Here is a 23,973-nt window from a genome sequence, read left to right on the forward strand (position 1 = left end):
TGATCTTCTAGCCACACATTAGTCTCTTACGCAGGGACTTGATACTTGAGCTTTCTTTCTGCTCTAAGAAGGAAAGATAGAAGTTTCAGACCACCCATTGAGCTGTCTCACTGTGATGTTTAGGGCTGTTTCCGCATTTGATGATAAAACCATAAGGTATGCATATTCCATTCTGAGGACATGTGGCACTATTTTAGAAAATGCTCACGTAACTTCGACCACTGAAATATATAGAGTTAAAAATAGGCCAGCATTCCAGAAATGCCTTATTCCTTCATATCCACTATGGTTTTATCATGCAAAATTCAGACAAATTCTGGCAAGGAAATTCATTTCTCGATTTCTTTTGAATAGAGAGGAATAGGGATTACTTTGGAGGCAGGAGACATTCAGAGATGCAGAATTAGACCATCAGATATCACACCTCCTTACCCAGCTGTAAATATTCATCTCACAAAGGAAACATAGAACACAAGGGGAGTCAGCTATCAGATGATTCTCAGGAGATCAAAGAAAAAATAAAAAATAACCACGCACAAAATATAAAACCAAAAGATGATCAAATGATTACAGATGCTCCAATTGATGTGCTTTTTAGAATTCACTGAAACTTTTAGGTGATCTGCTTGACCTTTGTTTACTTCAAGGCTTTTTATTATCTACATGGGAAAAAGACAAATTTGAAGGGTGTTATAGAAAAGAGTCAAAAGGCTTAAGCTGTCCTTTCAACACATGTATTATTTTTAATAATGTAATAAAGAAGGAAGAGGGTTTTTAGAAGTATGTAAATGATAGGTTTTTTGTTCCTTTTACAATAAAACTGGTTTTGAAGTTGTGCTTTCATTTTCCTCTCTGCATTCTTTGTATACATTGTTTTCTCTCTGCTTTTTATGTTTTTCTGTGTTGCATTTTATTGTGGAAGATGCACAGGCTTTTCCTGGTCTTGATTCTGCAGGTCCCAGAGTTAATCCTCAGCTTCCTAGAGGTGAACACCACTGGAGTTACACTAACTGCCAGTATCTCCACTGCAAGCAATGCCGTGGTGTGCCAGTTGTGTGCCGTGGTGTGCCAGTTGTGTACCCATTTTGCTTCTACTCCTTTTTATCTTGTGTGCTGATGAGGAGAGAGCATAATCTACATTGCACAAAGCACAGGGTCAAGATTGAAGCTTGACTACCCAAACAAGTCTGACTCTGAGGAACTCTCTATGTCCTTTCCCTACTTACATTCCTAAAAAGAGGCATCATTAAGAGCACTATCACAGTCCCAGTCAAGCAGCTGTTGTGGTAGGTACTGCATAAAGAATTAAAAAAATAAGAGATGCTGCCTAAAGCACTCATATTCAATATATTTGTTAGGATGTGATTCAGAAAAACTGTAGGTGTTGAAATTAAGGTAGGAACTGAACAGAACAGAAAAGTCAAATAAGAAAAAAAATGCAACCGGAAATAACAGTATGTCAAATGATGAGCAGGAATGATTTCTGGAAACATGACACCCTTACTTCAAAGATGATAAAGTGGTGGCTTTCAGGATGTAGATGGAGTGATAGGAAGGTGCTTGTGCTTGGAGTAGACTAAGAAAAGGGGGTAAAATCGAGCATTATGGGCATGGAGGAAGATGGAAACAAATCAGTGTGTGTGCTAGAAGATCGAATAAAATGGAGATAAACACTGTAGGATTTTACAAACAAAGATAAGTTTATTTTTGATACAGTAATGGGGAAAGAATTAATACAAGAATGCAAAGGGAAAAGTGCAATCAGACTGCCAAGTAATCTGAATCTGATCCTACCAACAGTGTTTTGAGTGGATGAAAGGAAGATGCAGCAATATGACAATGTTTAAACTGCCCAAAGATGAAATTGTATTAGAGATGGAAATGCAAGAAATGGGAACTTTCTGCTTTCTGGGCAGACAGAAAAACCTGAATATTTGGTACAGAAACAGAAGTGGCAAGACAGGGAGATGGCCTATGTTGGAGGCATCTGGTTTTCTGGCTCTAGCAGCTTATTGGAAATGCTGACTGTAGCCTCTTCACAACCAAGGAGTCCATTGCTCTCCATTGGGATCTTTCATTGGATTCGCTGGCAGAGAACTAAATATCAGTTTGTAGAATGAGGAAAGTAATACAGACTGTTATGCTAAGCCAGTCCAACACAGGATCATTATTTCAACATAAATACATATGGTTTTTTACAGGAAACAGAAAAGGCTGACACCCTTTTAATGAATAAATCCAGCAAAATCAGGATGAATAATAATTCTGGTTAGTTTGCTTTTGGCTGCTCCTCAATTCAGCAGAAACCAGGTCTATCAGAAAAATGTTTCATTGTGTAATACATTCTACATGACTGCTTTTATCTGTTTATGTCACACACAGAGCAGTAATGAATGTTTAAAGGAAAATATGTGTTCCAGGAATACAGGTATATGAAAAAATATGAGCAGAATTCTACCATAGTTTGCTTTAGAAAAGAGGTTAGTACAATCTTTCAAACTGTTTGTTGGAACCATGTTAGTGCTGTAGTATTAGCATGTATAAGTATCTATATCGCATGATTACACATATATAGAACATATACAATGTGTAAGTGTGCTAAAAAATTTGGGGTATTTTTTCCAAGATTTTTAATCAATTGAGGATATTGGTTAAAGGAAATAAAAACCTTTCTTGAAAAGGCATCATTTTTTATTAATCTTTTACTGTTCTTAAAAATGTGCATTCTTATTTGAAAACTCAAGATAGTTTCAATGAACTGCTTATTAAAAAAAAGGAAGGTATTATACCAAAAGAAAGATTGTCACAACAGTCCCAAAGTTTGCAGGATGTATTCTGCTATAGATAGTCTCTATAGAAAGTTAGAAACCTGAACCAATAAACCCAGGTCTTATATGGTATACAGTCTGCAGAATATGTCCATATTCACTTATGAGTGTGATTCATTTTACAGCCTGTGAGGAAAGGCAAGGAGACAGGAGAATTAACAAGCTGTGGCCTGATCCACCCATCAGAGTTGTGCCATCAGATAGTCTGAGTGCGCCTTTACCATTCTTCCCTATGCCAAGTAGCTACTAGCAATGCCACAAAATGAAGTTCCCTAAATTCACAAAGAAAAAATGCTTTGGAATTTCCTTTAAACTGAGAAGTTACCAGATGCCCAGGTGTAAAGAAGAAAGAGAAAGCAAAGTATGGCACCCCATTCTATGAAGGAGTCTTTGAGTGACTCTCTGAAATAAAATTATCATGGGAGCAACTGAAAAACTGAACATGAGATTCATATTTGTTATATTTTATACGTGCATCTTATTGATTGTGTGTGTTTCTTTTATAAAAGTGCAAGTTATTTAACAATCAAAAGCTTTGCTTCATGAGGATAAAGCTTCTTTTTGCTTTAAGTATATCTTATGCTTACTCAGACGCTGACAACAAATGCAGGCACCTAACTTTCATGGAAAGGATAAATCCCTATAAATCAATACAGCAGACAAGTCTTGAGGAGCATCTGCAACCACTAAACCAACCCAGGAGTGGGTGTGTTTTATTCAAGCTCTGTGGGGACTGATGCCATGGTAGGAGTGAAGATTTTCCCAGGTGAACATAGTTCAATGCTTCACTGGCAATGATCTGAGAAGGAACACAGGACATTTGGAAATATTCATAATACAGAAAGTTTGTGATACTTCATGATTTTTGCATGAAGAAAGAAAGAAAAATCCTTAAAAAAATCTCAAGTAGAAGTTGTAACGTAGGGCAAGATTATCTTGCAAGAGAGATCACAATCTCACATCATCATTTCCCAACATGTAAGTGCATGGAGAATGTACTCCTCTGGGCTTACAGCTCTGCCACTGCCCAGCCTTGTTTTGACATGACATTGCATCAGTGCTAAGACAAGGGAAACTGAATCTCCCACTGTTAAAAGAAGAAAGGAAATAAAAATATAAGACATATTGCCTCTGAGAACTTCATCAAACAGTCTTGTAGGTGTCAGGACTGCAGTCACTCAGCTTGCCGTTTGGAGGTGGAAGCAGTGGTCAACTGTGGCATCTCAAATGAAACAACAGGCATGACATTGATTTGGATTATTGAATTAGACAGTTCAGGGGCTTTGTTAATATAGCTGATGAACATTCTCAGTCCACAGGTTTGCAACCCTAACAAGCTCTGCACATGGGCAGATAGAGGTGACTCTCAGGTATTTAAACACCAAACCTGGGGGCCCTACTTAGGCTCATTGGGTAATCACAGGCACAGTTCTCTTACTACTGTATATTCAGGGTGTTCCTAGTGAAGGGCTCTTGGCTCCTACAGCACTTCCTAGCCTTAGAACCTTAGACCCCAGTTTCAGTGTGTACTTATACTCCCCCACTATGTGTTCTAAGAAAAGTTAAAAGAATAAATGGGAAGGCAAAATGAAAAGGAATGGACAAAGTTGCAAAACTGGAAAATCTGTGTCAGAACTGTCCATGTAATAATTTTGGCTGCACTAATTATCTATCCCAATGAGACATACTGGTGCATGTGTGGAGAGGACAATGATTTCCAGAATATGGGCAAAGAAACTCAAGGCCCTGGAAGTAAAGTGAGGGCATTGAATTATAAGCTGTTGAAGAAAGGAACCACCAAAGTAAACCCAGATTTCAGCAGATGGTCTTGGAATACAACACAGGCAATTAGCACTCTTCACTGCACTCATACCACACCAGACAAGAAAAGAGAAAGTATTCAGCTGGAAAACAGAACTGCAGTCAGACATTTTAGTAGAGATGAATGGAAGCCTACTACTTTTGTTAACTGAGTAAGAAAAAACACCTCATTAAAGAACAAGGAAATATTAAGAAGTCCCCTTTGTTTACCCTCCACAGATGAAAGGATTATTAGAGTTAGTTTTAGTTAAATCTCCAGCAGTGTCCAAATACACAAATGAGAAAGTTAACATAGGGAGCAGTGCTCATGAGATAGAGGAATCAGAAAAGGCTCCCTATGAGCACCCCCCTAAAAAAAACATGGTTTTTTTTTCTCTTTCACCTCCTGGGATATGGAAATGTTTGGGCAACAAACATTCTGCCTAAATGCCAGCCACTGAACAGAAATGAACCCTTAGTAAGCTGAAAAGGGGAAGAAATTAAGGTAACTGATGACAGAAAATCTAAAAGCCTTTTTTTTTTCTTTTTTTTTTTTTTTTTCTTTTTTTCTCCCAAGGCTTTGGTTCACATTCAGAATAATGGTACCAGAGACATCATTTTTCAAGATGATTTTTTTTGTTTCAGGGTAAACTCTTCCAGCTGTCTGTGGTGACTGTCCAGGGGGATTAAAAATTGTTTTCCACATGATAATGGCTGGCCAACTTTCCACTGTTCTCAGTACAAGGAAATGTCATTTAATTATTGCACACAAAATGGCTTCTGTTGTGGACCTCCCAGTCATGGCACTGTTGATATCTCACATATTTTGTAAAGCCCTTCAGACTAATATCTTGATAGAGAAAAGATGTTGGGTATGAAATAAGGTTCTATTACATCCTATATAGCCAAAAATCTCATGGTTATGAAGCAATAATTGCATTCTTTTACAAGTCTTTGCCTGACCATGAGGGGGATCATTTGTAAAGAAGACCGAGAGGTACCAGCAAAGGGACCAAGAGGAAATCATTGGATTTGGTGTAGCCATATATATGCAGTCCAATGCTAAGGCTAGGAACAAATCAGAAGATACTGTGGAAAATAAAAGATACCATCCCTCAGGAAATGAGTAGATCTTTTTCTGAGGTAGGGTAGTATTATCACAAACCAGAAAGATGCTATTGCAAGGCTGATGATTTCAGAGAGTGAGAGTTGTCATGAGAAGTGTCACAGCCTTTCCATGAGAGGGCTGGGAAAGGTACACCACAGCATGCTGCAGCCCAGCGAAGCTCCCACAGAGATGCTGAATAGCTCATCCGCTCTGGCCAAAATCATTACCCCAGTGTTTGGGCTCAGAGGGATGGCACAGAGGGAATTTATTCTACCTCTTCCCCAAAATGAGTTTCTTGCCCGGACGGGTTCGTCTTGCAGACTATAGCATCTTTTGAATCATATTACCTTTCATCAGAATCAAAGTTCTTTACAGAAGTTGCTTCGTACATGTCACTAAACTTTTGTATATTTTCATCTGCGGATTACCTGGGCTACATCCAATATCTCTGTCACCTTCAGACAGCTCTTTCTTTTAATTCACATTTCCATCGACATTTCTGGCGGGCCTACAGTGAAATATTCCGTAGCTTTTATGAATGTAAGGAATGTGGTGGTGAACCACAGGATTCCCCCACCTACAGCTCCCCCTTTCAGCTGCCAGCTGCTTGTCAGATTTTAATTAACAAGAAAGTTGCTAGCAGTTATTCATGCTGTTTCTCTCTGTTCCTCTCTGGAGAATTCTTAAATAGCGTTCAGAGCATCGAGCCTACACTTTCTCTTTTTTTAATGCTCTTCTTCACAGCAGCCAGTGCAAAATGTTAAAAGTGATGGCCTTCTGCACCCAGAGCTCAATTAATAGAGAAAGGTGTTCACTAGTTGTGGATGTGGCACATCTACAAGGGACGTCCCTTCCTTCTGCTTCCTCCTCCTGTTTCCTCCACAAAATGAACAGACAGGTCTTCTAGAACATTATGTCTGCTCAATTGTAGGTATATTGTTAAACTTTTTATTTTTTACAACATCAAAAGTATAATTTAGGTGAGAACACTGAAGGATTACCTGCACTGGGAAAGTCAATATGGGCATGGACAAGTAAAGTTGTCACTGGAGTGGAAGGAGGGCTCCTGAAGGCATTGTCTCTAGCAAAGACACAGCAGCTCATGATGTGAGTTTATTCCTCCTCCCTTTGAACATCGCCCTAAAATACATACCTATTTTTGCCTGTCACCTCCTGGAATTCAGAAGTGTTTGGGCAACAAACATTCTGTCTAAATGCCACTAAATGTCTAGTATCATATCAAAATGTCTGAAGAGCAACACAGCATACAAGGAGGTGAAAAATTATTTCAAAATATTGGCAGCCAGTGAATATCCTCAGCTTTAGCCTAGCCCTGAAATCTAACTGAAGACAGTGCTTATGGTATTGCTAAATGGGAAGGTTGTACTTTTCACTGTTGGCTACCAGCCTTTGAAAATTATTAAAACGCAGCAATATGCAGCAGTCATTCTAAGTGATCCAACAGAGACTCAGAGAGCATTTCTGTACTCAGTCTTAAAAGGCAATAGCAAATGGTAAACGGTTACAACAAATAGCAATTTAATAGGCATAGCTTTTGATACGCTGCAGATAAAATCTGCTGGACTGTGAAACCCCAAGTATCTGTCCCATACTCTGAGTGTAAGAGTTTCCATTATAAAACCTGTTTTGATGCCCTCAACCAACCCTCCATTCTAAGTTTCTGCAAAGAGCTCCTTCTTGTGTAACATTTCTGCTATGTGGACTCCAGCCAGAGAAAATCTGGAAAGGGGGGAGGAAGGAGGAAGAAGCTGGAGGTTATGCTCACAGCTATGGTTAAAAGAAAGGACTTTGTGAAGACTGTTATTAACTTTTGGACACATTTTCTATCTTTTCTAAGGCAGCTTTTCCTCAGTGTTTCTGATTTGCACTTCATATTTGTTTTTTTATTTTTATTTTTCCTGGTAGTTTTTCATTAAGAACTAGAGTGGGGAACAGAGCATTGGTTCAGCATTTGGAAATGGTAGTATGGCCCCCACTGCCCAGGTACCTCCACATCACTGGTGTTGTAAGCATTTCTACTCATGTGAGACAGTAATGGTCCGATTTATGCATCTTCTCCCTTCCAGGTAAAAAGTATGTCCATGGAACTTGTCCTGTATTAAAAGAAAATGAAGCCTTTTAGTGATTCTTCAGTTCCTGGGAACTGTTATAGATGACCATTATATATTACACGGAAGGAATAAATTCCCTTCTGTCATTATTAAGATCTACGGTACTTCCTCTACAAGCACTGTGGGTAGAGGTCGAATCTATATGGATAGACATTACAAAGCTGATAATGGTTGATATCATGAATGCTGATTAGTCCATAAGAATCATCCACATTTTTACAAAGTCTATAGATGTTATACTATTCAGTAACAGTCACCTCCTCCAGTCTTAACCCATTTATAAACTGGCTTTTCCTTCTTTAATGTACTGTCTGTGCTTGAGATGATACTGCAGTAAGCCTTTAGGTGAGAGTATCTTCAATCCAGCCCTCTCTTACCTATTCACTAGTAAAAAATGATGTTTTGATTCATGGGTTTCATGTGAAAACTGGGTGATGGCCATTTTTCATGGTCAGGAATTGTGGAGTTAATCTTCACAAGCATTAGTTGTGGTAATATCCACGTCTCTCTGATCTTCTACGAAGTTCTTGTAAAGAAACTATTGACAACAATCCAGCAGAACAATTGTAAGCCTAGCAGAACAATTGCAAGCCTAGCAGAACAACTGTAAGCCTAAGGCAATGGAAAAGTAAAGCATATCAAGTGTGATACAAATAACAGGGCCAGGTCCTAAACAAGATATACATGTCTGTGAAGATGAGAAATGGCCTCCAGTTCTATGGACTCAGAGTTGCAGCCACATACAATCGCACAATCCCCCACACAAGCACATAATGGCAGAGGTTTCCAGAAGCATGCAGGGGATTTAGGCACACAGTTCCCAAAGCTGACCAGAGGATTTATTCAGACAGTCCTCACTGGAAATCTGACTGGAGTTTTGTACGACTGAATCTCCTGGCTAGATCTGAAATTTTCAATCTATGTAACTGCGTGCCTACATTTGTTTAAAGGAACACACCTAAGCAAACTTCAGCCTATGCCCAACAAAATTCATACACACGGGAGGATTTCAAATATTGCAAATAAATTACTATTGGCCTGGGTTTACTTTGAGATGACAAGCTTCCATTCATCAGCAGACTCTTTTCACTCTTTGTTTCTTCCTTTGGAATGTTTCCGTAAATCAGCTTATAAACTTTTGGCTTTAAATAAAAAGATGCTAGGGGTTTTTTGTTGTTGTTGGGATGGGGTTTTTTTAAACCTATTGCAACAGCAACTGCAAGGTCTCTCCTTCCACCAGGGCTCCCCCTGAGAGTTAAAACCATAATGAAACAAAAGAGAACAGAGAGGACAGAGAAATCCCCTACAAGCCTCTGTGGAAACCAACTCATCTCTTTATGAGCCTTTGGCTTCTATATATCCCAAAGATGATTCAGAAATGTTCTGAGGTTGTCCCATGCAGGAGGTGGTGGTTATAGTGCTACAAAGGCTCTTCTGTCAACTTCACAGCTGCCTGAAAACTGGCTTTTATTTCATCAGCCACTTCAGTTCTGAAGAGGGGCTTCTTTTTTATCACTACATTGCATGTGTCCAGCCCATCTGATTCATACTATTCTGGCATTCCTTTTGTGCACTAATTAAGGGCTTTAGTTAAAAAAAAAAAAAAAAAAAAAAAAAAAAAAGGTTAACACTATGTATTCACTTTCACTTTAATGTACATTTTAATGATTTAAGTCAAATCCTAGCCATGCAATATAAGTAGGAGCATAGGACTTGCCTTATCAGATCAGACTATTGGTCCATGAAGTCTTGCATCATGAATCCAACAGCTGATTTGTGAGAGGAAGGTAAAAACAAGTGAAGCATTATCCCTCTTAGCTAAGTCTGCAATGGTACCCTCCAGGAAAAAATTCCTTCCTTGCCCCTGTGCTGATCAGATCACTATAGTCTAATTAAAAAGGTCTTCTCAGCTCAAACCATGCAAAGAAAGAATGTATGAAAATTGGTAGAAAAAGGATAAAACCAGGAAGATGCCAAGAAGCTTGGAGGGAATTTCCATTTACCAAACTTGTTTACAGACAGTTACAGGGTTAAAGGCAACAGGAAAAAGTTTGAGCAGTGCAGGTACGATATGAGATACTGTTCACACTAACTGCTAGCACACTAACTGCTAGCACAGCATCAGCAAAGAAACTCAAAATACTATGTATGCAAGAGGTCAGGTGTCTCTGACATTTACTTATCATACAGTTTCAGTGCAGACATTAACACAGTCTCTAAAGGCCTGACTCTGACACAGATGTGGTCATTCTGCTCCCATTTTAATGACAGTAGATTAATACTTACTAGTAGATAGCAAATTAATCTGTAAGTTAGTGGCCTCTTTACAATGTCGTCATAAGGGGCCATTGCATAGCTGTAAGGTCACTGTAAGGACATGTCTTTTGCGGGGAGGAAAATGTATACAAAATAGAGTTTTCATGGGGATCATGATCACTTGGGATGTTTAAAAATCAGTTCATCTTAGTTCCCTTTCAATCACTGTGAAATCTGGAATTAGTGTGCAAAAAATGTAAACTTTTAGGACCGTATCATGAGCTGAGTCCTCCAACATATGTACTAATTACTTGAATAAGAGAATGTCATTCTGTAAAATAATAAATGAAGTCATCTTTTACTTATGAGAACTACCAGCAGGATTTGCTCTGCAATGCCCTTATTTGTTAAACTTCTGGAACACAGTACTCTGCACAGAATTGTGTGGTCTCCCTTATCATTGTTTTTTTGCATCCCTTAAGTTCAGAGACATTAGCAGGGTGTGGCTTTTTTCCATTAAAGGCTGTTTTGGGTAATACTGATCCAAGATCTATTTCATTATGCTAACAGCTAAAGGCCTTGTAATAATAATTTCTGTTTGGCAGCATCACAGTCAATTTCACTGATGTTACAGTTGTTTTAATTCTCTTTTTCAGGGGTGAGAAAAGCTTCAGTAAATCTTCTGAGATGATTTCTCCATACTTTTCATCTTTTACCACAAAAGGGATTGCCAGGGAACTATCCAAGAAAGAAATGTAGATAAGCAATACCACCATCAGGAGGAAGGGAAAGGAAGGGAGAGGAAGGGAAAGAAAGGCAGAAAATATTTGCTTTTTTGACAAACTTGAACAAAAGCAAGAGCAGCTGTAAACTTTCAGAGATGAACAACTAAGTAAATCTGTAAAATTTCTAACACTTGCATGGATGCAGAAGTTTTGATACATCAGTTACCTGATGTTCAGCTGACTGGTTATAAATTGAGAAGTTTGTGATAATATTAACTGAAAACAAGGTGTCTGGCAATAGTGAACTGAGCCGTAAACTTGCACACACAATGCATGAGTTAGTGATTATAGCAATGGTAGTAAGAGCTTTCCCTTTCATTCTTCAACTCTTTTTTCACCCTTCGCAGTCAGCATGTCAGAGGGCAGAGCTGAAGGTGAATTTTTCAAGCTATTGTTAAGCACAAACCAGAATTTGTAAGAAATTTGCTGGGGCACCTCAGAAAAACCTGTTGAAGCCCACATGAAAATCTGGTCTCTGCCTTTCCTGCCATGAAGGAAGGGCTCCTGGAGTGGTCACCAGCTCTGCCTTGTACCTCCCGACATCCTCCTGTCTGTCCAGATACCTAATGGACAGCTTCCAGGATGCTTCCTGCCAGCCTTGCCAGCGATGCTCAGTGCTGAGCACTCACAGGTGTGTGGGAGAGTGTGCTCCATCTGCATTTGAGCCTCTTCTTGATGTAAAGAAAGTGGGAGAGGCTAGCAATCAGGAAAGCTTCCCAGGATGCTTTTAAGAAAAATGCAACCTATGCAGTCTGGGTTCATAAATCCTTTACTCATGGGATTTGTGCTCCTAAATCTTCAAGGTACTTCTGAAAATATTTCTTTTAATATGAATTTATTCATTTTGGAAAACTTACCAAAATGTTAATAAATCCTAAGGCGGTAGACTCACACCAAAGTCGACCTTCTCTATTACTGTTAGGAAGGAGAGTCGTTGGCATCGGTTGAATTGAAGGGGATTTCCTTTTGTTTTGCAATGTATGTGCAGACAAGCAGGCACCAAGCTACAAGTGAGTAACTTTCCCACTAATCCTCCAAGGCGTGTGACAATATGACCCTGAGCTTTTACAACTAAGAACAGTATGGTATGTAAATATTATGAACATATATGGTAAGTGCTCTACTTGCTGAAAAACACAGAAAATTATTCCCGAGAATGCCTAGTTGACCCTAAAGCTACACAGATTATTCTGTTTTTGTCTGCAGCATTCATCTCTGTTCAAAACCACGATGATATATTAGATGCAAGTTCACTGGAGCAGGAATTGTGTCTTGTTTTTCTTTATTTCTCAATTAAGCATCTGTTTTATTTTGGATATAAATAATAAAAATGAGAAATAAAAAAAATATTGTCTTGTATTTGCCACTACATTCTTTCCAAAAAGAGAAATAATCACTTGTTGAACTGAGAACATTTTAACTGCTAGCTGGAAATCAGGATGTCACTAATTGTGCAGCACACATTAAATGATGCCAAAGAACATGACTTGTTCACTGCAGTCATGCACTTAAACTGAAGAAAACCTGTTATTATTTCTTTGAAAATGTTGTGGCATCCATTAAAGTCACTAATCTATTGGAAAAAAGAACATTGTTTTAAGTCTGTGAATAGAAATTTCACAACACAATAGAATGTCACCTTTTTATGATGAATATGTATTCTGCTAAAAACATAGCAGTGGCACTAAAACAATGTGCAAAACCTAGGTTTATTTATACACAAGCAACTAGGATAAAGCAGATGAGGAAAAAAAAATGCAGTGGTGACTTACTGATTTTGCAACAGAAAAGAGAAGTTATGAATACACTTTCAGTAACACTCCCAACTGTTCCAAGGGCCGTGTATCATCTACCCATTTAATAATGAATATATTTTATGTATTGTGGCACATGATAACCTTTGAAAGTCTCCATCTCTTAATATGTATATGTATCAGCAGATTCTGCCAGTTCTCACCATGTATTTTCTTGATTTGCAATTCAGGTTTCATAATTGACAGAGACTTGGAACCTGTATCCCACAGAGAAGTCCCAAGAGTGCAGATTTATCCATGGGTTTATACCAAGAATAAATTCGACCATGGACCTCAGAGGCACCACTCACAAGGGTTTGAACTACTGGCTAGGGTCCGTAGTTTCTGTACTTTGGTTGTTTCCATTTACTTTAGTTCAGCTTGATTAGATTCCAGCACTTGGTAAACCTGAAGAAGAATAAGAATATGTTTGCATATCAAGTGCATTTTTTTTCATCCTTGCTCAACGTCTGCGAAAGACTCTTGATAAAAAGGCAACTTGCAGCTTTGCCTATAATATAGCAAGAACCAAAATTCCACTATGTCTTGGGAACAAGCATCGGGTGATGGAGGAATATGATGCAATTATCCAGGTGAGCTATTAACTGAAATGTAAGATTATTAATTGAGGTAAGATTATTTCCTGCAGCGTCACTGAACACGCTATTCCTGCATTCTTCCAGCATGACACAATGCTTGTGATTTATAGTGCCTGTTAGGTCCAGACCAGGAACAACAGCATCCTGCCCTCAAATCCTTCCTCTGCTTAATGCTCCTTGCTTCTCCTGTTAATATTCAGTTAACTTCTGGTAACCCTACCATTCCTCTGAGGGCCTTAAAAACCCTCCAGTTTCTTCATCATGCCATTATTACTTAATGATCACTCCGTTCTTATGAAAATGTCTGTACTGAACTTTAAAAAAAAAAAAAAGGAAAGAAAAAGACAGCAGCTGTGGAAAGAAATGTGATGAAAAAGGCTTTGTAGCAAGGAGTGGCTCCTGCCACCATTTACTGAAGAATGCAGAGTTCAATTTTTAAAACTGGAAATAAACTTGTATTTCACACAGACCGGAATTTTCACTATGGCTGAGCTGTCGCAGGAAACAATAATCAAAAGTGCTGCATGTCTTGGTCTTGGATTGCTGGCAGTGCTTTAGAGCATTTGAAGATTTGTTAGGATTTTGCCCTTGTGAACAACTATGTCCTTAGGGGGAAGTCCTATAGAAATCAGAGGGGTTTTCCTTTTAAGGTCAGATTCAAACCCCATTGAAGGCAAGGGAAAAACCTCCTGTTGACTCTGTAGGCTGAGTTCAGGCCCATGTAGAAATCACTTTGGTGACACCTAATTTTTCACCTCTGACAGAAAATTAGAATTGATCAATTGATAAAAATAATGTGCAAGTACTTCTGCAAAATTCTTTCAGCGTGTATTTCACTGTTGTTCTTAAGCTCATGCCATCTGTTGCTCACAGATATTCAGGCTAACTTACAATTTAGTCATGAAAATGTTTGAACATATCAGAAGTTTGAAAGTTTTTGGACGAATGATCCATCATCTGGAAATTCATCACAGAAGTCCATTATACAGTAGCTGTCATCATTTCAGTCTTTTGTTTAAAGAGTATCAGCCACTCAACTGGAAGCATGAACTGTATCCAAGATTTGTGTTAAAGCTAAGGTTATAAATCACCTTCTACAGAAAAGAAATATTTCTGGACACCAAATAATCAATTACATAGATTTCAAAAGCCCCAGAGGTTAAAATTTGAGCATCAGTACTATTTTTTTTTTCACTAAAGCATTAACATATACACATGTATATACAGCTATACAAACCATACAGAAAGTTAAGCATTATGTTAACAAGATGGCAAGAGCTAAAATAAACATTTACCCTCGGCACAGCAATATTAACCCGAAAGCAGCCAATTCAGACAAGATGTTTGTACCTAGAAGTGTATCAAATTGTGATACAGCTGACCCAGAAGGCAAGCTGGTTGTGGCTGTGCAAAGTTAGGACCATGCTCATCTACACTCTGTTGCGGGATATTGAAACTACAGCAGGAACAGCAGGATGGGCAACGCGTCCATTCCTCTGCTGCCAGCCAACAAATTAATACAAATGGTATGAATGGTAGATTTTGTTAGTATAATGACCAGGAACTGTGACTAATGAAGAGCAGGCACTACTTGTTCTGCTCTCCCTGAGATGGTTTTGGCAATTCCCAGCTTGTGGGTACACGGGACAGCTGTGGGCAGTGGCATCTTCAGCAGTGACATCCAAATCCAGCACAGCTCATGAATCAGAAACCTAAGCCTGCACACCATTGTTGTGAGATATCAGCAGTTTTAAAACGCAGAATTCATTCCAGATAAAACCACCTTTATACTGAATGACCATGGGAGAAGCAGAAACAGTAGGGTATAAAAAGGATCTTATGTAAGGATAGGATTTGGGCTGGGTGGTTTTATAACAATACTTGGCGATGCAGAAGAAGTGACGTTAAACTGAATTCTTCACTCAGAGATCAGGAGGGAGTTTCACCTTCAGCTCACTCCTTTCTTCAGAGCTGCACAATAGGGTGGGTTCATTGTTGTGGTTTTTCGCATTATCCAGATGCAACACACGTTGAAGATGGCTGGCAGGAGAATACTCGGCTCAGTGCAAAGCTGTCCTGACCTAACAGAGCAAATCCCATGTTCCAGCCTCCCACACACTGTGGTCCTGCACATGCCTGTCTGTTACACAATAACCATATTAATAGTCATTTACCAGAGATACATCTCCCCATCCCTATTAATTAGTTCACATTCTGTATTCATCGCTCAGTAATCCAAAATTGTGATTTCCACCCTAACTGTGGGCCGAAGGAATCTTCTGGTAGAGCACATTTTTCTATCTTTGTGCCTTACAGGGTATGGAGAGAATCAGAGAAGTAAGAACAAACAACAGAAGGGATGCTCTCAAGTAACAGAGAATTCCCCACTCTTTCTTCATCCCTGTGCAATAGGTGTACATATGTAAGCAAAGACGATTCCTGGTGAAAATGAATATTCCTTTGTGAGAGTCAGAACTGAATCAGGATTGACGCTGATTTCAAATGCAGATGCTGGCACAGAGTAAAATTATTTTTCAAACACCGAAGCTTTCCCTGGTAAAGTATTTAAGGTTGCATTTTCAGGCTAGAAGGAAAAAGTGATGAAAAGTTCTTAAAACTGAAGAAACAAAATCCTTGATTCTGATCCAAAGTCCTGCAAAACAAGATCCCATATGGTAATGGCTAATCTTAGGAGAATGGAGGGGGATAAAATGGGTACATTTTCCTTCCTCTCTCCCTCCCTTTTTCCCCTTTGGTTTTTAAAGTTGCATGTAATATGTCACAGGAGGGTCTCTGCCAAAGATGTGTTTTCACCATCATTCACAAACACCACACATCCCATACTTCATTCAGTGTGGCTCTGTAAGGAAATAGGTACCTGGTATTTAGCAGAAGACACTGCATAGCACCAAGCAGTGCAGTACAGAGGTGTTAGTCCAGGTCCTGGAAGTGGCATAGCCCTGTTTTCAGCTAGGTTTCATTAGCCTGGTGCAAGCCTTTTGCTGTTGTGATGGCTCTCTGTACTTCAGATAGTTCTTCTACCCTTTTTAGTATTGCAAGGTATTGAACGATGCATTGTAAGCAAAGCATGAATGCTTCTGCCCAGTTTTAAAACGCCTTTCCGTGTTATCTTGGGGGCAATGCCTGTCCCTGGTTAGACCATGTTTTGTACTGTGTATAAAGCAGTTGCGATCCTAACTAGTTCTTCTGTGGCCAGTGAAAATCAAGCAGTCAGTGGGTAATCATGTAGATGTGACTGGGTATTATTTTTGATTGATTGTCCTGTTAAAGGATCTTCAGGCATTAAACCAGAAAAGGGCCCTGGTGTCTTAAGTAGGCTCTGAAAAATAACTAAGGCTTCTCAAGAAGCCTGTTGTCTGAACAGGCCCTTCAGAAAGATATCCTGTGTTTCCAATCCACTGCCATAGATGGTCCTTCCCCATGTTTCACAAACAAAACAGTTCCTTTGGCAAGAAGTTCAGTCCATTCTCCTTCATGCCCAGGTAGCTTTACACTTGTGCAGAGCCACTAGTTACTCGTCTGTGGAAGGGCTTGACAGACCGATTAACTTTCATCCTGGAAATTCAGGCCTTGTGGAAAATGGGACCATAAACCTCATTGTCAGCATATATGGTGCATAAAGGCAACATTTCAAAGATGCCTTGCAAATTCAAGTAACATGCAAAAATTGCAGACAGTTGTTGGGTGTTATTTCTCTTATGTTAGCTGTCAATCTGTCTTTTGTCAGTTGTAGTTGACATAATACAAGGTGATATAATTCAGTCGTGATATAATTCAGTCATGATATAATTCAGCCATAATGTAATTCAGTCATAATTCAGCTCATAATGTAAAGTGATATAATTAATTTTATTACTGCAGGTTTCTCTAAGAACTCTATGGATCCAGACCAATGGAAGAGAAACAATTTAGCAAAGTATCTTTTTATGAAACCTCAAATAATAAAGGAAATCACATCCACCACCTGCTATATTGTGCAAAGTGTTCACACAGAGAGTTTTGGGAGAACTTTACTCTCCATTTGTATTTTATTAATTTGGCAGTAATTAGTACTACTCAGTTACTACTTCAGCCTGCTAATCATTTCTATCCTAGACCAGGAGGAAAAGACATTGTGTGGTGACACAAGCCAACAACTGCCAGGTTAGTCTGGATGCTGAAGAGTCAAAGATGCTTACGGGGTTTTGCTTGTGTTCATTTTAGGGTTTGTAAATACTTCTATAAAATTGATTACAAGTAGAACTGGAAAAAGCAAACAAGCAAACAGAACCATTCAAAAATGATTGTGTGGCAAAAGCCAAGCATTCAGAAGAAATATGAAATATATAGACTTTCATTCAGAACTCAGAAATAATACAAAAAAACTTGAAATATTTTGGACTCAGAAAGCTCTTGTGTTCCTGTCTTGACTTTGTCCAGTGCTTCTGTTCTGAATGGACTTTAACAGACTAGAGGTGTCTGCCAGAGATGGAGTTCAGACAAATAGCCTAGTCTGTCCCATGGGCTGCCTCATTTCATGGACTTGAAGTCCATAATTTTGCTGAGCCATGAGAAGTGGAGAAAGGGAATCTGAAGCAATCAAGACACTTCTGAAAAGATGAGGGTGGCAGGTATTTCCATAATATTTCACCTTTGACTGGTTTGTAAAATAAAACCAGAGTTTTCTAGGCAAATTTTGAGGAAAAATTCTATTTACCTGACAGCCTAATTTTCTGCTGTAAAATAGCTCTCCTGGGTTCTGCTCCACTGTCTATTTTCTTCTAGGAAGAACACTGTTACTTCTTCAAAAACTCTGCAGTTCCCTGGTGAATAACTTGAATGAATCTGTTCATCCCACACCCATGCCATTTTTAAATACGTTGGCTCAAAGAAGAAGATATTCTTCTGAAGTGATAATTTATATGAGTGAGAGGTCAAGCCATGTTCAGCTGACAAAGGAAAGAGCAGAGTGTTTCTATGGTATGAGAGCAGTTGCATGTTTTTGGAGTAATTTTTTGTATGACCTGTACAGGGAGCATTCTCCTGTATAGCTCCTATATTAGAATGTTCTTTTTTGGTTTATTTTGTGTATTACACAGTGAACCTTGGAAATACAATATAATTTTACTAAAAAATAATTAAATGTAAATTAACACTTAATAATTTTTATTTAATTTTGATTAGCATGTAAAACATACTTTAATTACCTCAGAATAAAAACTGCAACTTGAGCAATTATTTAAATATATCCCTAGAGTATAATACTATTTAGGACTGGACTCCCCTCTGATGTTGTGTGGGGTTTTTTTATAGTGAAACGTTTAAAATAACAGCTAATTTGTAACATACACACGTACATATGAAACACATTATTTTTAGAGCATTATTTTTACTGTGTATCTTGAAATAGAGTGTGTGTGTGTATATTCATTTAACACAACTTGAGCTCTTGGAAAACTCGGCTCAAATTCCAATTAATATACATTACTTCTAAAGCAAAATATGGAAGAGGAGGGTTGTTGTTGCCGTAAGCATTTTAATCGGCATCACTGTTGCAAATGGCAAGAGCTATGGAGGTCTTAGAAACATTTCTTCATGCCAAGGATAAAAGTTTGCATTAATTTGGCCTGCCCTGTCTCAGCCACCTGCTATTTCTATTGACCTACCCTGTAGTCTACCTTTGGCTGTGGTATTAAGCATACAGGAGGGGGTGCCAGCCTGGGGTGGTTTTTCCCTGCTGCTTGCCTCCTGCAGTCACAGGCACCATGCAGCCTCCAGTCATGCTTTGTCCCTTGAAGCGTCACCATATCCCACCCCATGCTAGTGTTGTCTCTTGAAAAAATACTCATAAAGAAGACCTATTTTTTCAGAGCGCCAAGTATCTCCTGCAGACATCTGCGAAGCATCATCCAGTATTTTTGCCCAGAAAGAGGAAAAAAGGGGCTTGAAGTTTTGTAGATTCAGATGTAATGGTTCTGTTTGCTGAGGTGCTGCGCAATTTCACCTCTGTCAATTAATTCAGCGGTGGGATTTCAGCAGTTCTGGAAGCTGGCTCTTCACATTCAAAAGATTAAAGGTAAAAAAAAAAAGAAAAAGAAAGCAGCCAATCAAAATAACCAACTAACACCCCCAAAAATAACCTAAGTTAATTTTTTCACTTTTTAGTAAGTTGATCAAATGAACATTAAAAGGTAAAATCAGAGTGCTTTCTGAAGTAGTAACTTAAAAGGCAAGCAGTCAGAATTAGATCTGTCAAAATGAAAAGAGATAGGATATCGTCTGTGAGAAACTGGTTTACCAGAGGCATAGGAAAGTCTAGTTTTCCTAAAAAAAAAAAAAAAAAAAATCTGTTGACTGAAAAAAAAACCTAATTTTTTTTTTTTTTTCCATCAGACAGCATAGCAACAGTGTTGACTTCAGTGCCATAACATGATTACAACTGCAATAAGGGAACACCAGGTCACAGACCATGTCATTCAAAAACAAGAGTAAAACCATTTGCTGATGTCTGCAATTTTCACAAATAGACTAAAATAGCCCATTACTTAAGTGTTCAGCTGCTCAGATGATTTGGCTTTTCATTCTTTTTTCCACCTCCCCCCCCCCCCCCCCCCCCCCCCCCAATTTTCCCCCTTTTTTTAATTGAAGGAAGGGAGTTTGGGAAAATTGCATTGGCTATTGTAAGTACAGCCTGTACTCTGTCTTGATGCTTGACCCTACATTCTTTCTTTTATATGAGATGAAATTCATTTTCCTTGGGCTAGCATAAAATGAGAACACCATGGAAGTTTGCATCATTGGCAGAGGTGAAGGGTGGGCTGGAGTGGATGATCTAATTGGCTTTCTCCGTCTTGAAGTTCCTGCACTCTGTGAAGTTCTGTGATGAGCCATTGGTTTAATTTTACAGGACCTCGGTGGCCAGCTCATGAAATCTGGCTAGAAAATCTAGCAAGAACACAATGGAGCTTACTGCATTATTACGGCTGGGTTTGGTATGTTATTTGTTTGCTTAGAAAAGAGCTTTTTTGGTACATAAATCATAAAAATAAAGGTAGTCTTTGTTAACACCTTAAAAATGAATCCATACAGATATATCTTTGTAGCTTCAGTGGGTCTTTTCCATGTGTCTATCAATTCTGACATGCTGATGGCCTTCACAAATGATTTGTGTTAGGGAAGCTTGGCTGTACAGTTTGCGTATCACCAGGAAGCCGATTCTGAAGAATAAACTTAGGAAAAAACTCTTCATCTGTGTTTTCAATTTTCTTTGGGCCTTATCAAGTACCTGAAATGATTCGCTGTTCCTGTATGCCCAGGGGAACTTGTCTGAAAGATCTAGAACAGGTAAGGGAAAGACACATTCTATTCATCTTTACTTGTTGTAAGTTACTGAACTTCAAGTTATGACTGTTAATATAACGAAATTACTGCACTCCTACGACCATTAAAAAAGAAACATTCTGGAAAAATGAGGAAATTAGTGGGGAAATATATATAAATAACTTAAAATTCTCTTCTTCTGACCCCTCAAAGTGCACCTGCCAGATGATGGCCTTATTTGTATCCCGGTACATAGAGGGTGATAAATTGCTCAGAAGATCAAACTAATTAAGTAGCTGTTATTGTTAAGAATGCCTTTTAAAAATGAAAAATTAAGTTGTATTTAGCACTCAACACCTACACACCAAAGTACATAACCCAGATGAGCTAATCTTTAAAACTGGTGTAGAAATGAGCTAATGTTTTTAGGGAATTGTATGCACAACATGGCAAGAGATCAATAACAATTGGAAAAAAACCCACCTAAACTACTCAGCTGCTAGCAATAAAGAAGTACCAAGTTGCAAAATGCATTAACTGTTTTTTGGCTTGTTTATATCATCTGTTTTGTGCAGTTTCATATGACAGGCTTGTATCTTGGCACCGGCACTGAAACAGTGTTCAGTGTGACAATGTGTACCTTTACAATTCATGGCAGCTATGCAAAAAAAGAGACAAAGATGTTATCTCTGCAGATTGATAAAAAGGCGTTGATAACACTGAATAGACTGGAAGCAAAACTATGTGTGTGCTGTATATGTGCATACATGTATGGTATACTCATATATATCCAAGCACACACATGCACATATATGAATCTCGGTAACAAAATTTTGGTTTTAAAAGCATGAAGTTGGCCTCAGGAGCTAAGAAGCTGAATTTGTGAGCTGTTAAATGTCAGAGCTGACCTCTGGGAGTTTGAGGAGGGATGATGTGGTGAAGGGCAGGCTTCAGGTCATGTTTTATACAAGAAGTTTAATTGTTCTGGCTAGGAAGCAAAAGTGACTCATTTACTTGAAGTGGGTCCCTATCTCCCAATGCAGATTTCAAATGGGGGAGGATACTGCTAGCAATAATATCTTTAAAAGAATTGGACTGGTTTACTTCAGTATTTTAACTACTTCCATTCAGATTCATTTGTTTTGGACACATAATTTGATAGTGTTCCAATGATAGCAAAAAACAGTGCTTTTGTCACCCTTCTTGAACCCATGCAAGCCTTTTCATTGTGTTTAAATCAGAGGTTTTTTTGCCAAAGAAAATTGTAAGCTAGTGGGCTCTTTCTGAGTCTTTTATTGAAAAATGTAATAAACTATTTAACTGTATAGATTGTAAAGTCATCGTGACACTGGGTTTGTGGTGTTGCTCTTTTCAGTTTCACTCCTGTCTCAGAAAGCTCCCTCTACAGATCAGGCATGTGCGTTTTGAGTTATGACAAAAGATGAATAATACATATATATAAATAAAGAACATATTTAACTTTTTTAGTAGCAACTCATTTATTAATAAAGGGCTGTCATTCATTTCAGTTCAACTTGTCTGTGTCCTGCGTTATCCGCTTTCATTTATCAAGCTCCCATCTCTTGGTTACCAGCCTATTCCCAGCCTTTAGTTACCTCCAGTTTCAATTTTGGAAACTCCTATTTTTTGGTGACATATTTTCTGTAAAATGTGAATTTCAATAAAGAATTTTGCAGCAGAAAATGTAAATATATCTCCTACTTTCTGATCAGCTTATAATTAAAAGAAGGTAAATAATTTGATTGTTACAAATTCTTATTGTTTCAAGATGCTTTTATCAATCACAAAGTGTAAATACATTATCACTGAAATATGACAATCCACTGCCACTGAGACCCTGGCCATATACCACTGAAATAAAAGTGAATGTTGTTACAGTGAAAGGGGAAGGGCCAAAGAGCATGATACCATGCAAAGCACCCACTTTGTGCTGAAGAAGCAATGCAATTTATTTTTTCAAACCTGCAGCTAAGGCTGTATTTCAAGACGCCTAGAAAATCTTTTCTCCTTCACTGAAAATGTGACTTTTCAGAGAAATTATTGAAGCCAAAGCTAAAAATACTTAAACTATGAACTGGGTATTTTTAATCATAGTAAATCATAGAAATGATGCATGGAAGGGACTTCCAAAAAAATCCTACCTTCTGCCTGAAGCAGGATTACCAGCTCTCCACTGAGCAGAAGCACTCCTCCCCTTTCCTCATATGGTTTCATTGTTCATTTAATGATATGAGCCTCCAAATTAGTTGCTGGTATTCCTTTAATGAGGATGATTTGCAGGCTGCCTTCAAGCACAAGTCCCATGACTTCTGCTGGCACAAGGTGAAATTCCTACTTCAGTAATGATACTGTGCCTGGCAAAAATAATGTTGACTTAGTTAAAAATTGAGAGAATTCTCTGAAAATTAGATTTACTGATGAGTAAGATGAATAAGAAAATATAAATAGAAGATATATGAATGTATACTAAAAATTGGGCCAAGCTGCAAAAGCCAGACCCACAGCCAAGCCGCCCTGAAGTTTGAAAGGCTGATATTCAGTGCACTTTTCAGTTCATTAAAGATATAATTGGAGGCCAATCACAAATATTTTATCTGCTTTCTCTGAAGTTCAGGTATTGAAAAACATCTGAAAACTGTTTTCTCTCTGAGCCCAGGTGTAGTATCAGTGTTCTTTCATACACCAGGCACCCAAACTGAAGGAAACCAAATATGCTATCAATTAAAATAACATCTGTTCAAAAACTGTATGGAGATGAAGATACGCCTTATATTAGCTCTTCTTGTCTTATGACCCTATCTAGTGGGCTCTTTTTGTGCCTGAGAAGCCAAAGCATTTGACTTTGCTGCAGTTCTTTCTTACAAATATTTTCTTTGGTTTCAGTAAAGACCATGCTAGCCAAAAATCTGGACTGAAAATCTGGATCAGGGTTAACAGCTCAGTGAACTAAACCCACGTACTGTATCTGAAGACAGGAACATGAAACCTTATGAGAACTGTAGGTCAGTGAATGCAGCCCTTTACTATTGCAAGCAACCATGGTATACAGTCTGCCTAGGAAACTAATCAAGTTCTTTCTGTTCCTACAGATCAGCACCTCACTGTTCAGAGAGCTAATAACCTCTTCTCACTTCCAGCTTATGTTTATTCATTCCCACTTTAAAGCCATTAGCTTCTTTGTCAACAGTGCCTTATAGAATCGGCTGCTTTACTCCCTCTAAAATGTTTACAGAGTGCAATAGTGTCTCCTTCCTGGTTTTGTTCTCCTAAACTATTTATCAATTTATTCTCAACTTCCCTCATCTCTCTAACAAGTCCAAAAGCCTTTCTT

The sequence above is a fragment of the Pelecanus crispus genome, chromosome 3 (genome assembly GCF_030463565.1).
Source record: "Pelecanus crispus isolate bPelCri1 chromosome 3, bPelCri1.pri, whole genome shotgun sequence".
Classification (NCBI taxonomy): domain Eukaryota; kingdom Metazoa; phylum Chordata; class Aves; order Pelecaniformes; family Pelecanidae; genus Pelecanus; species Pelecanus crispus.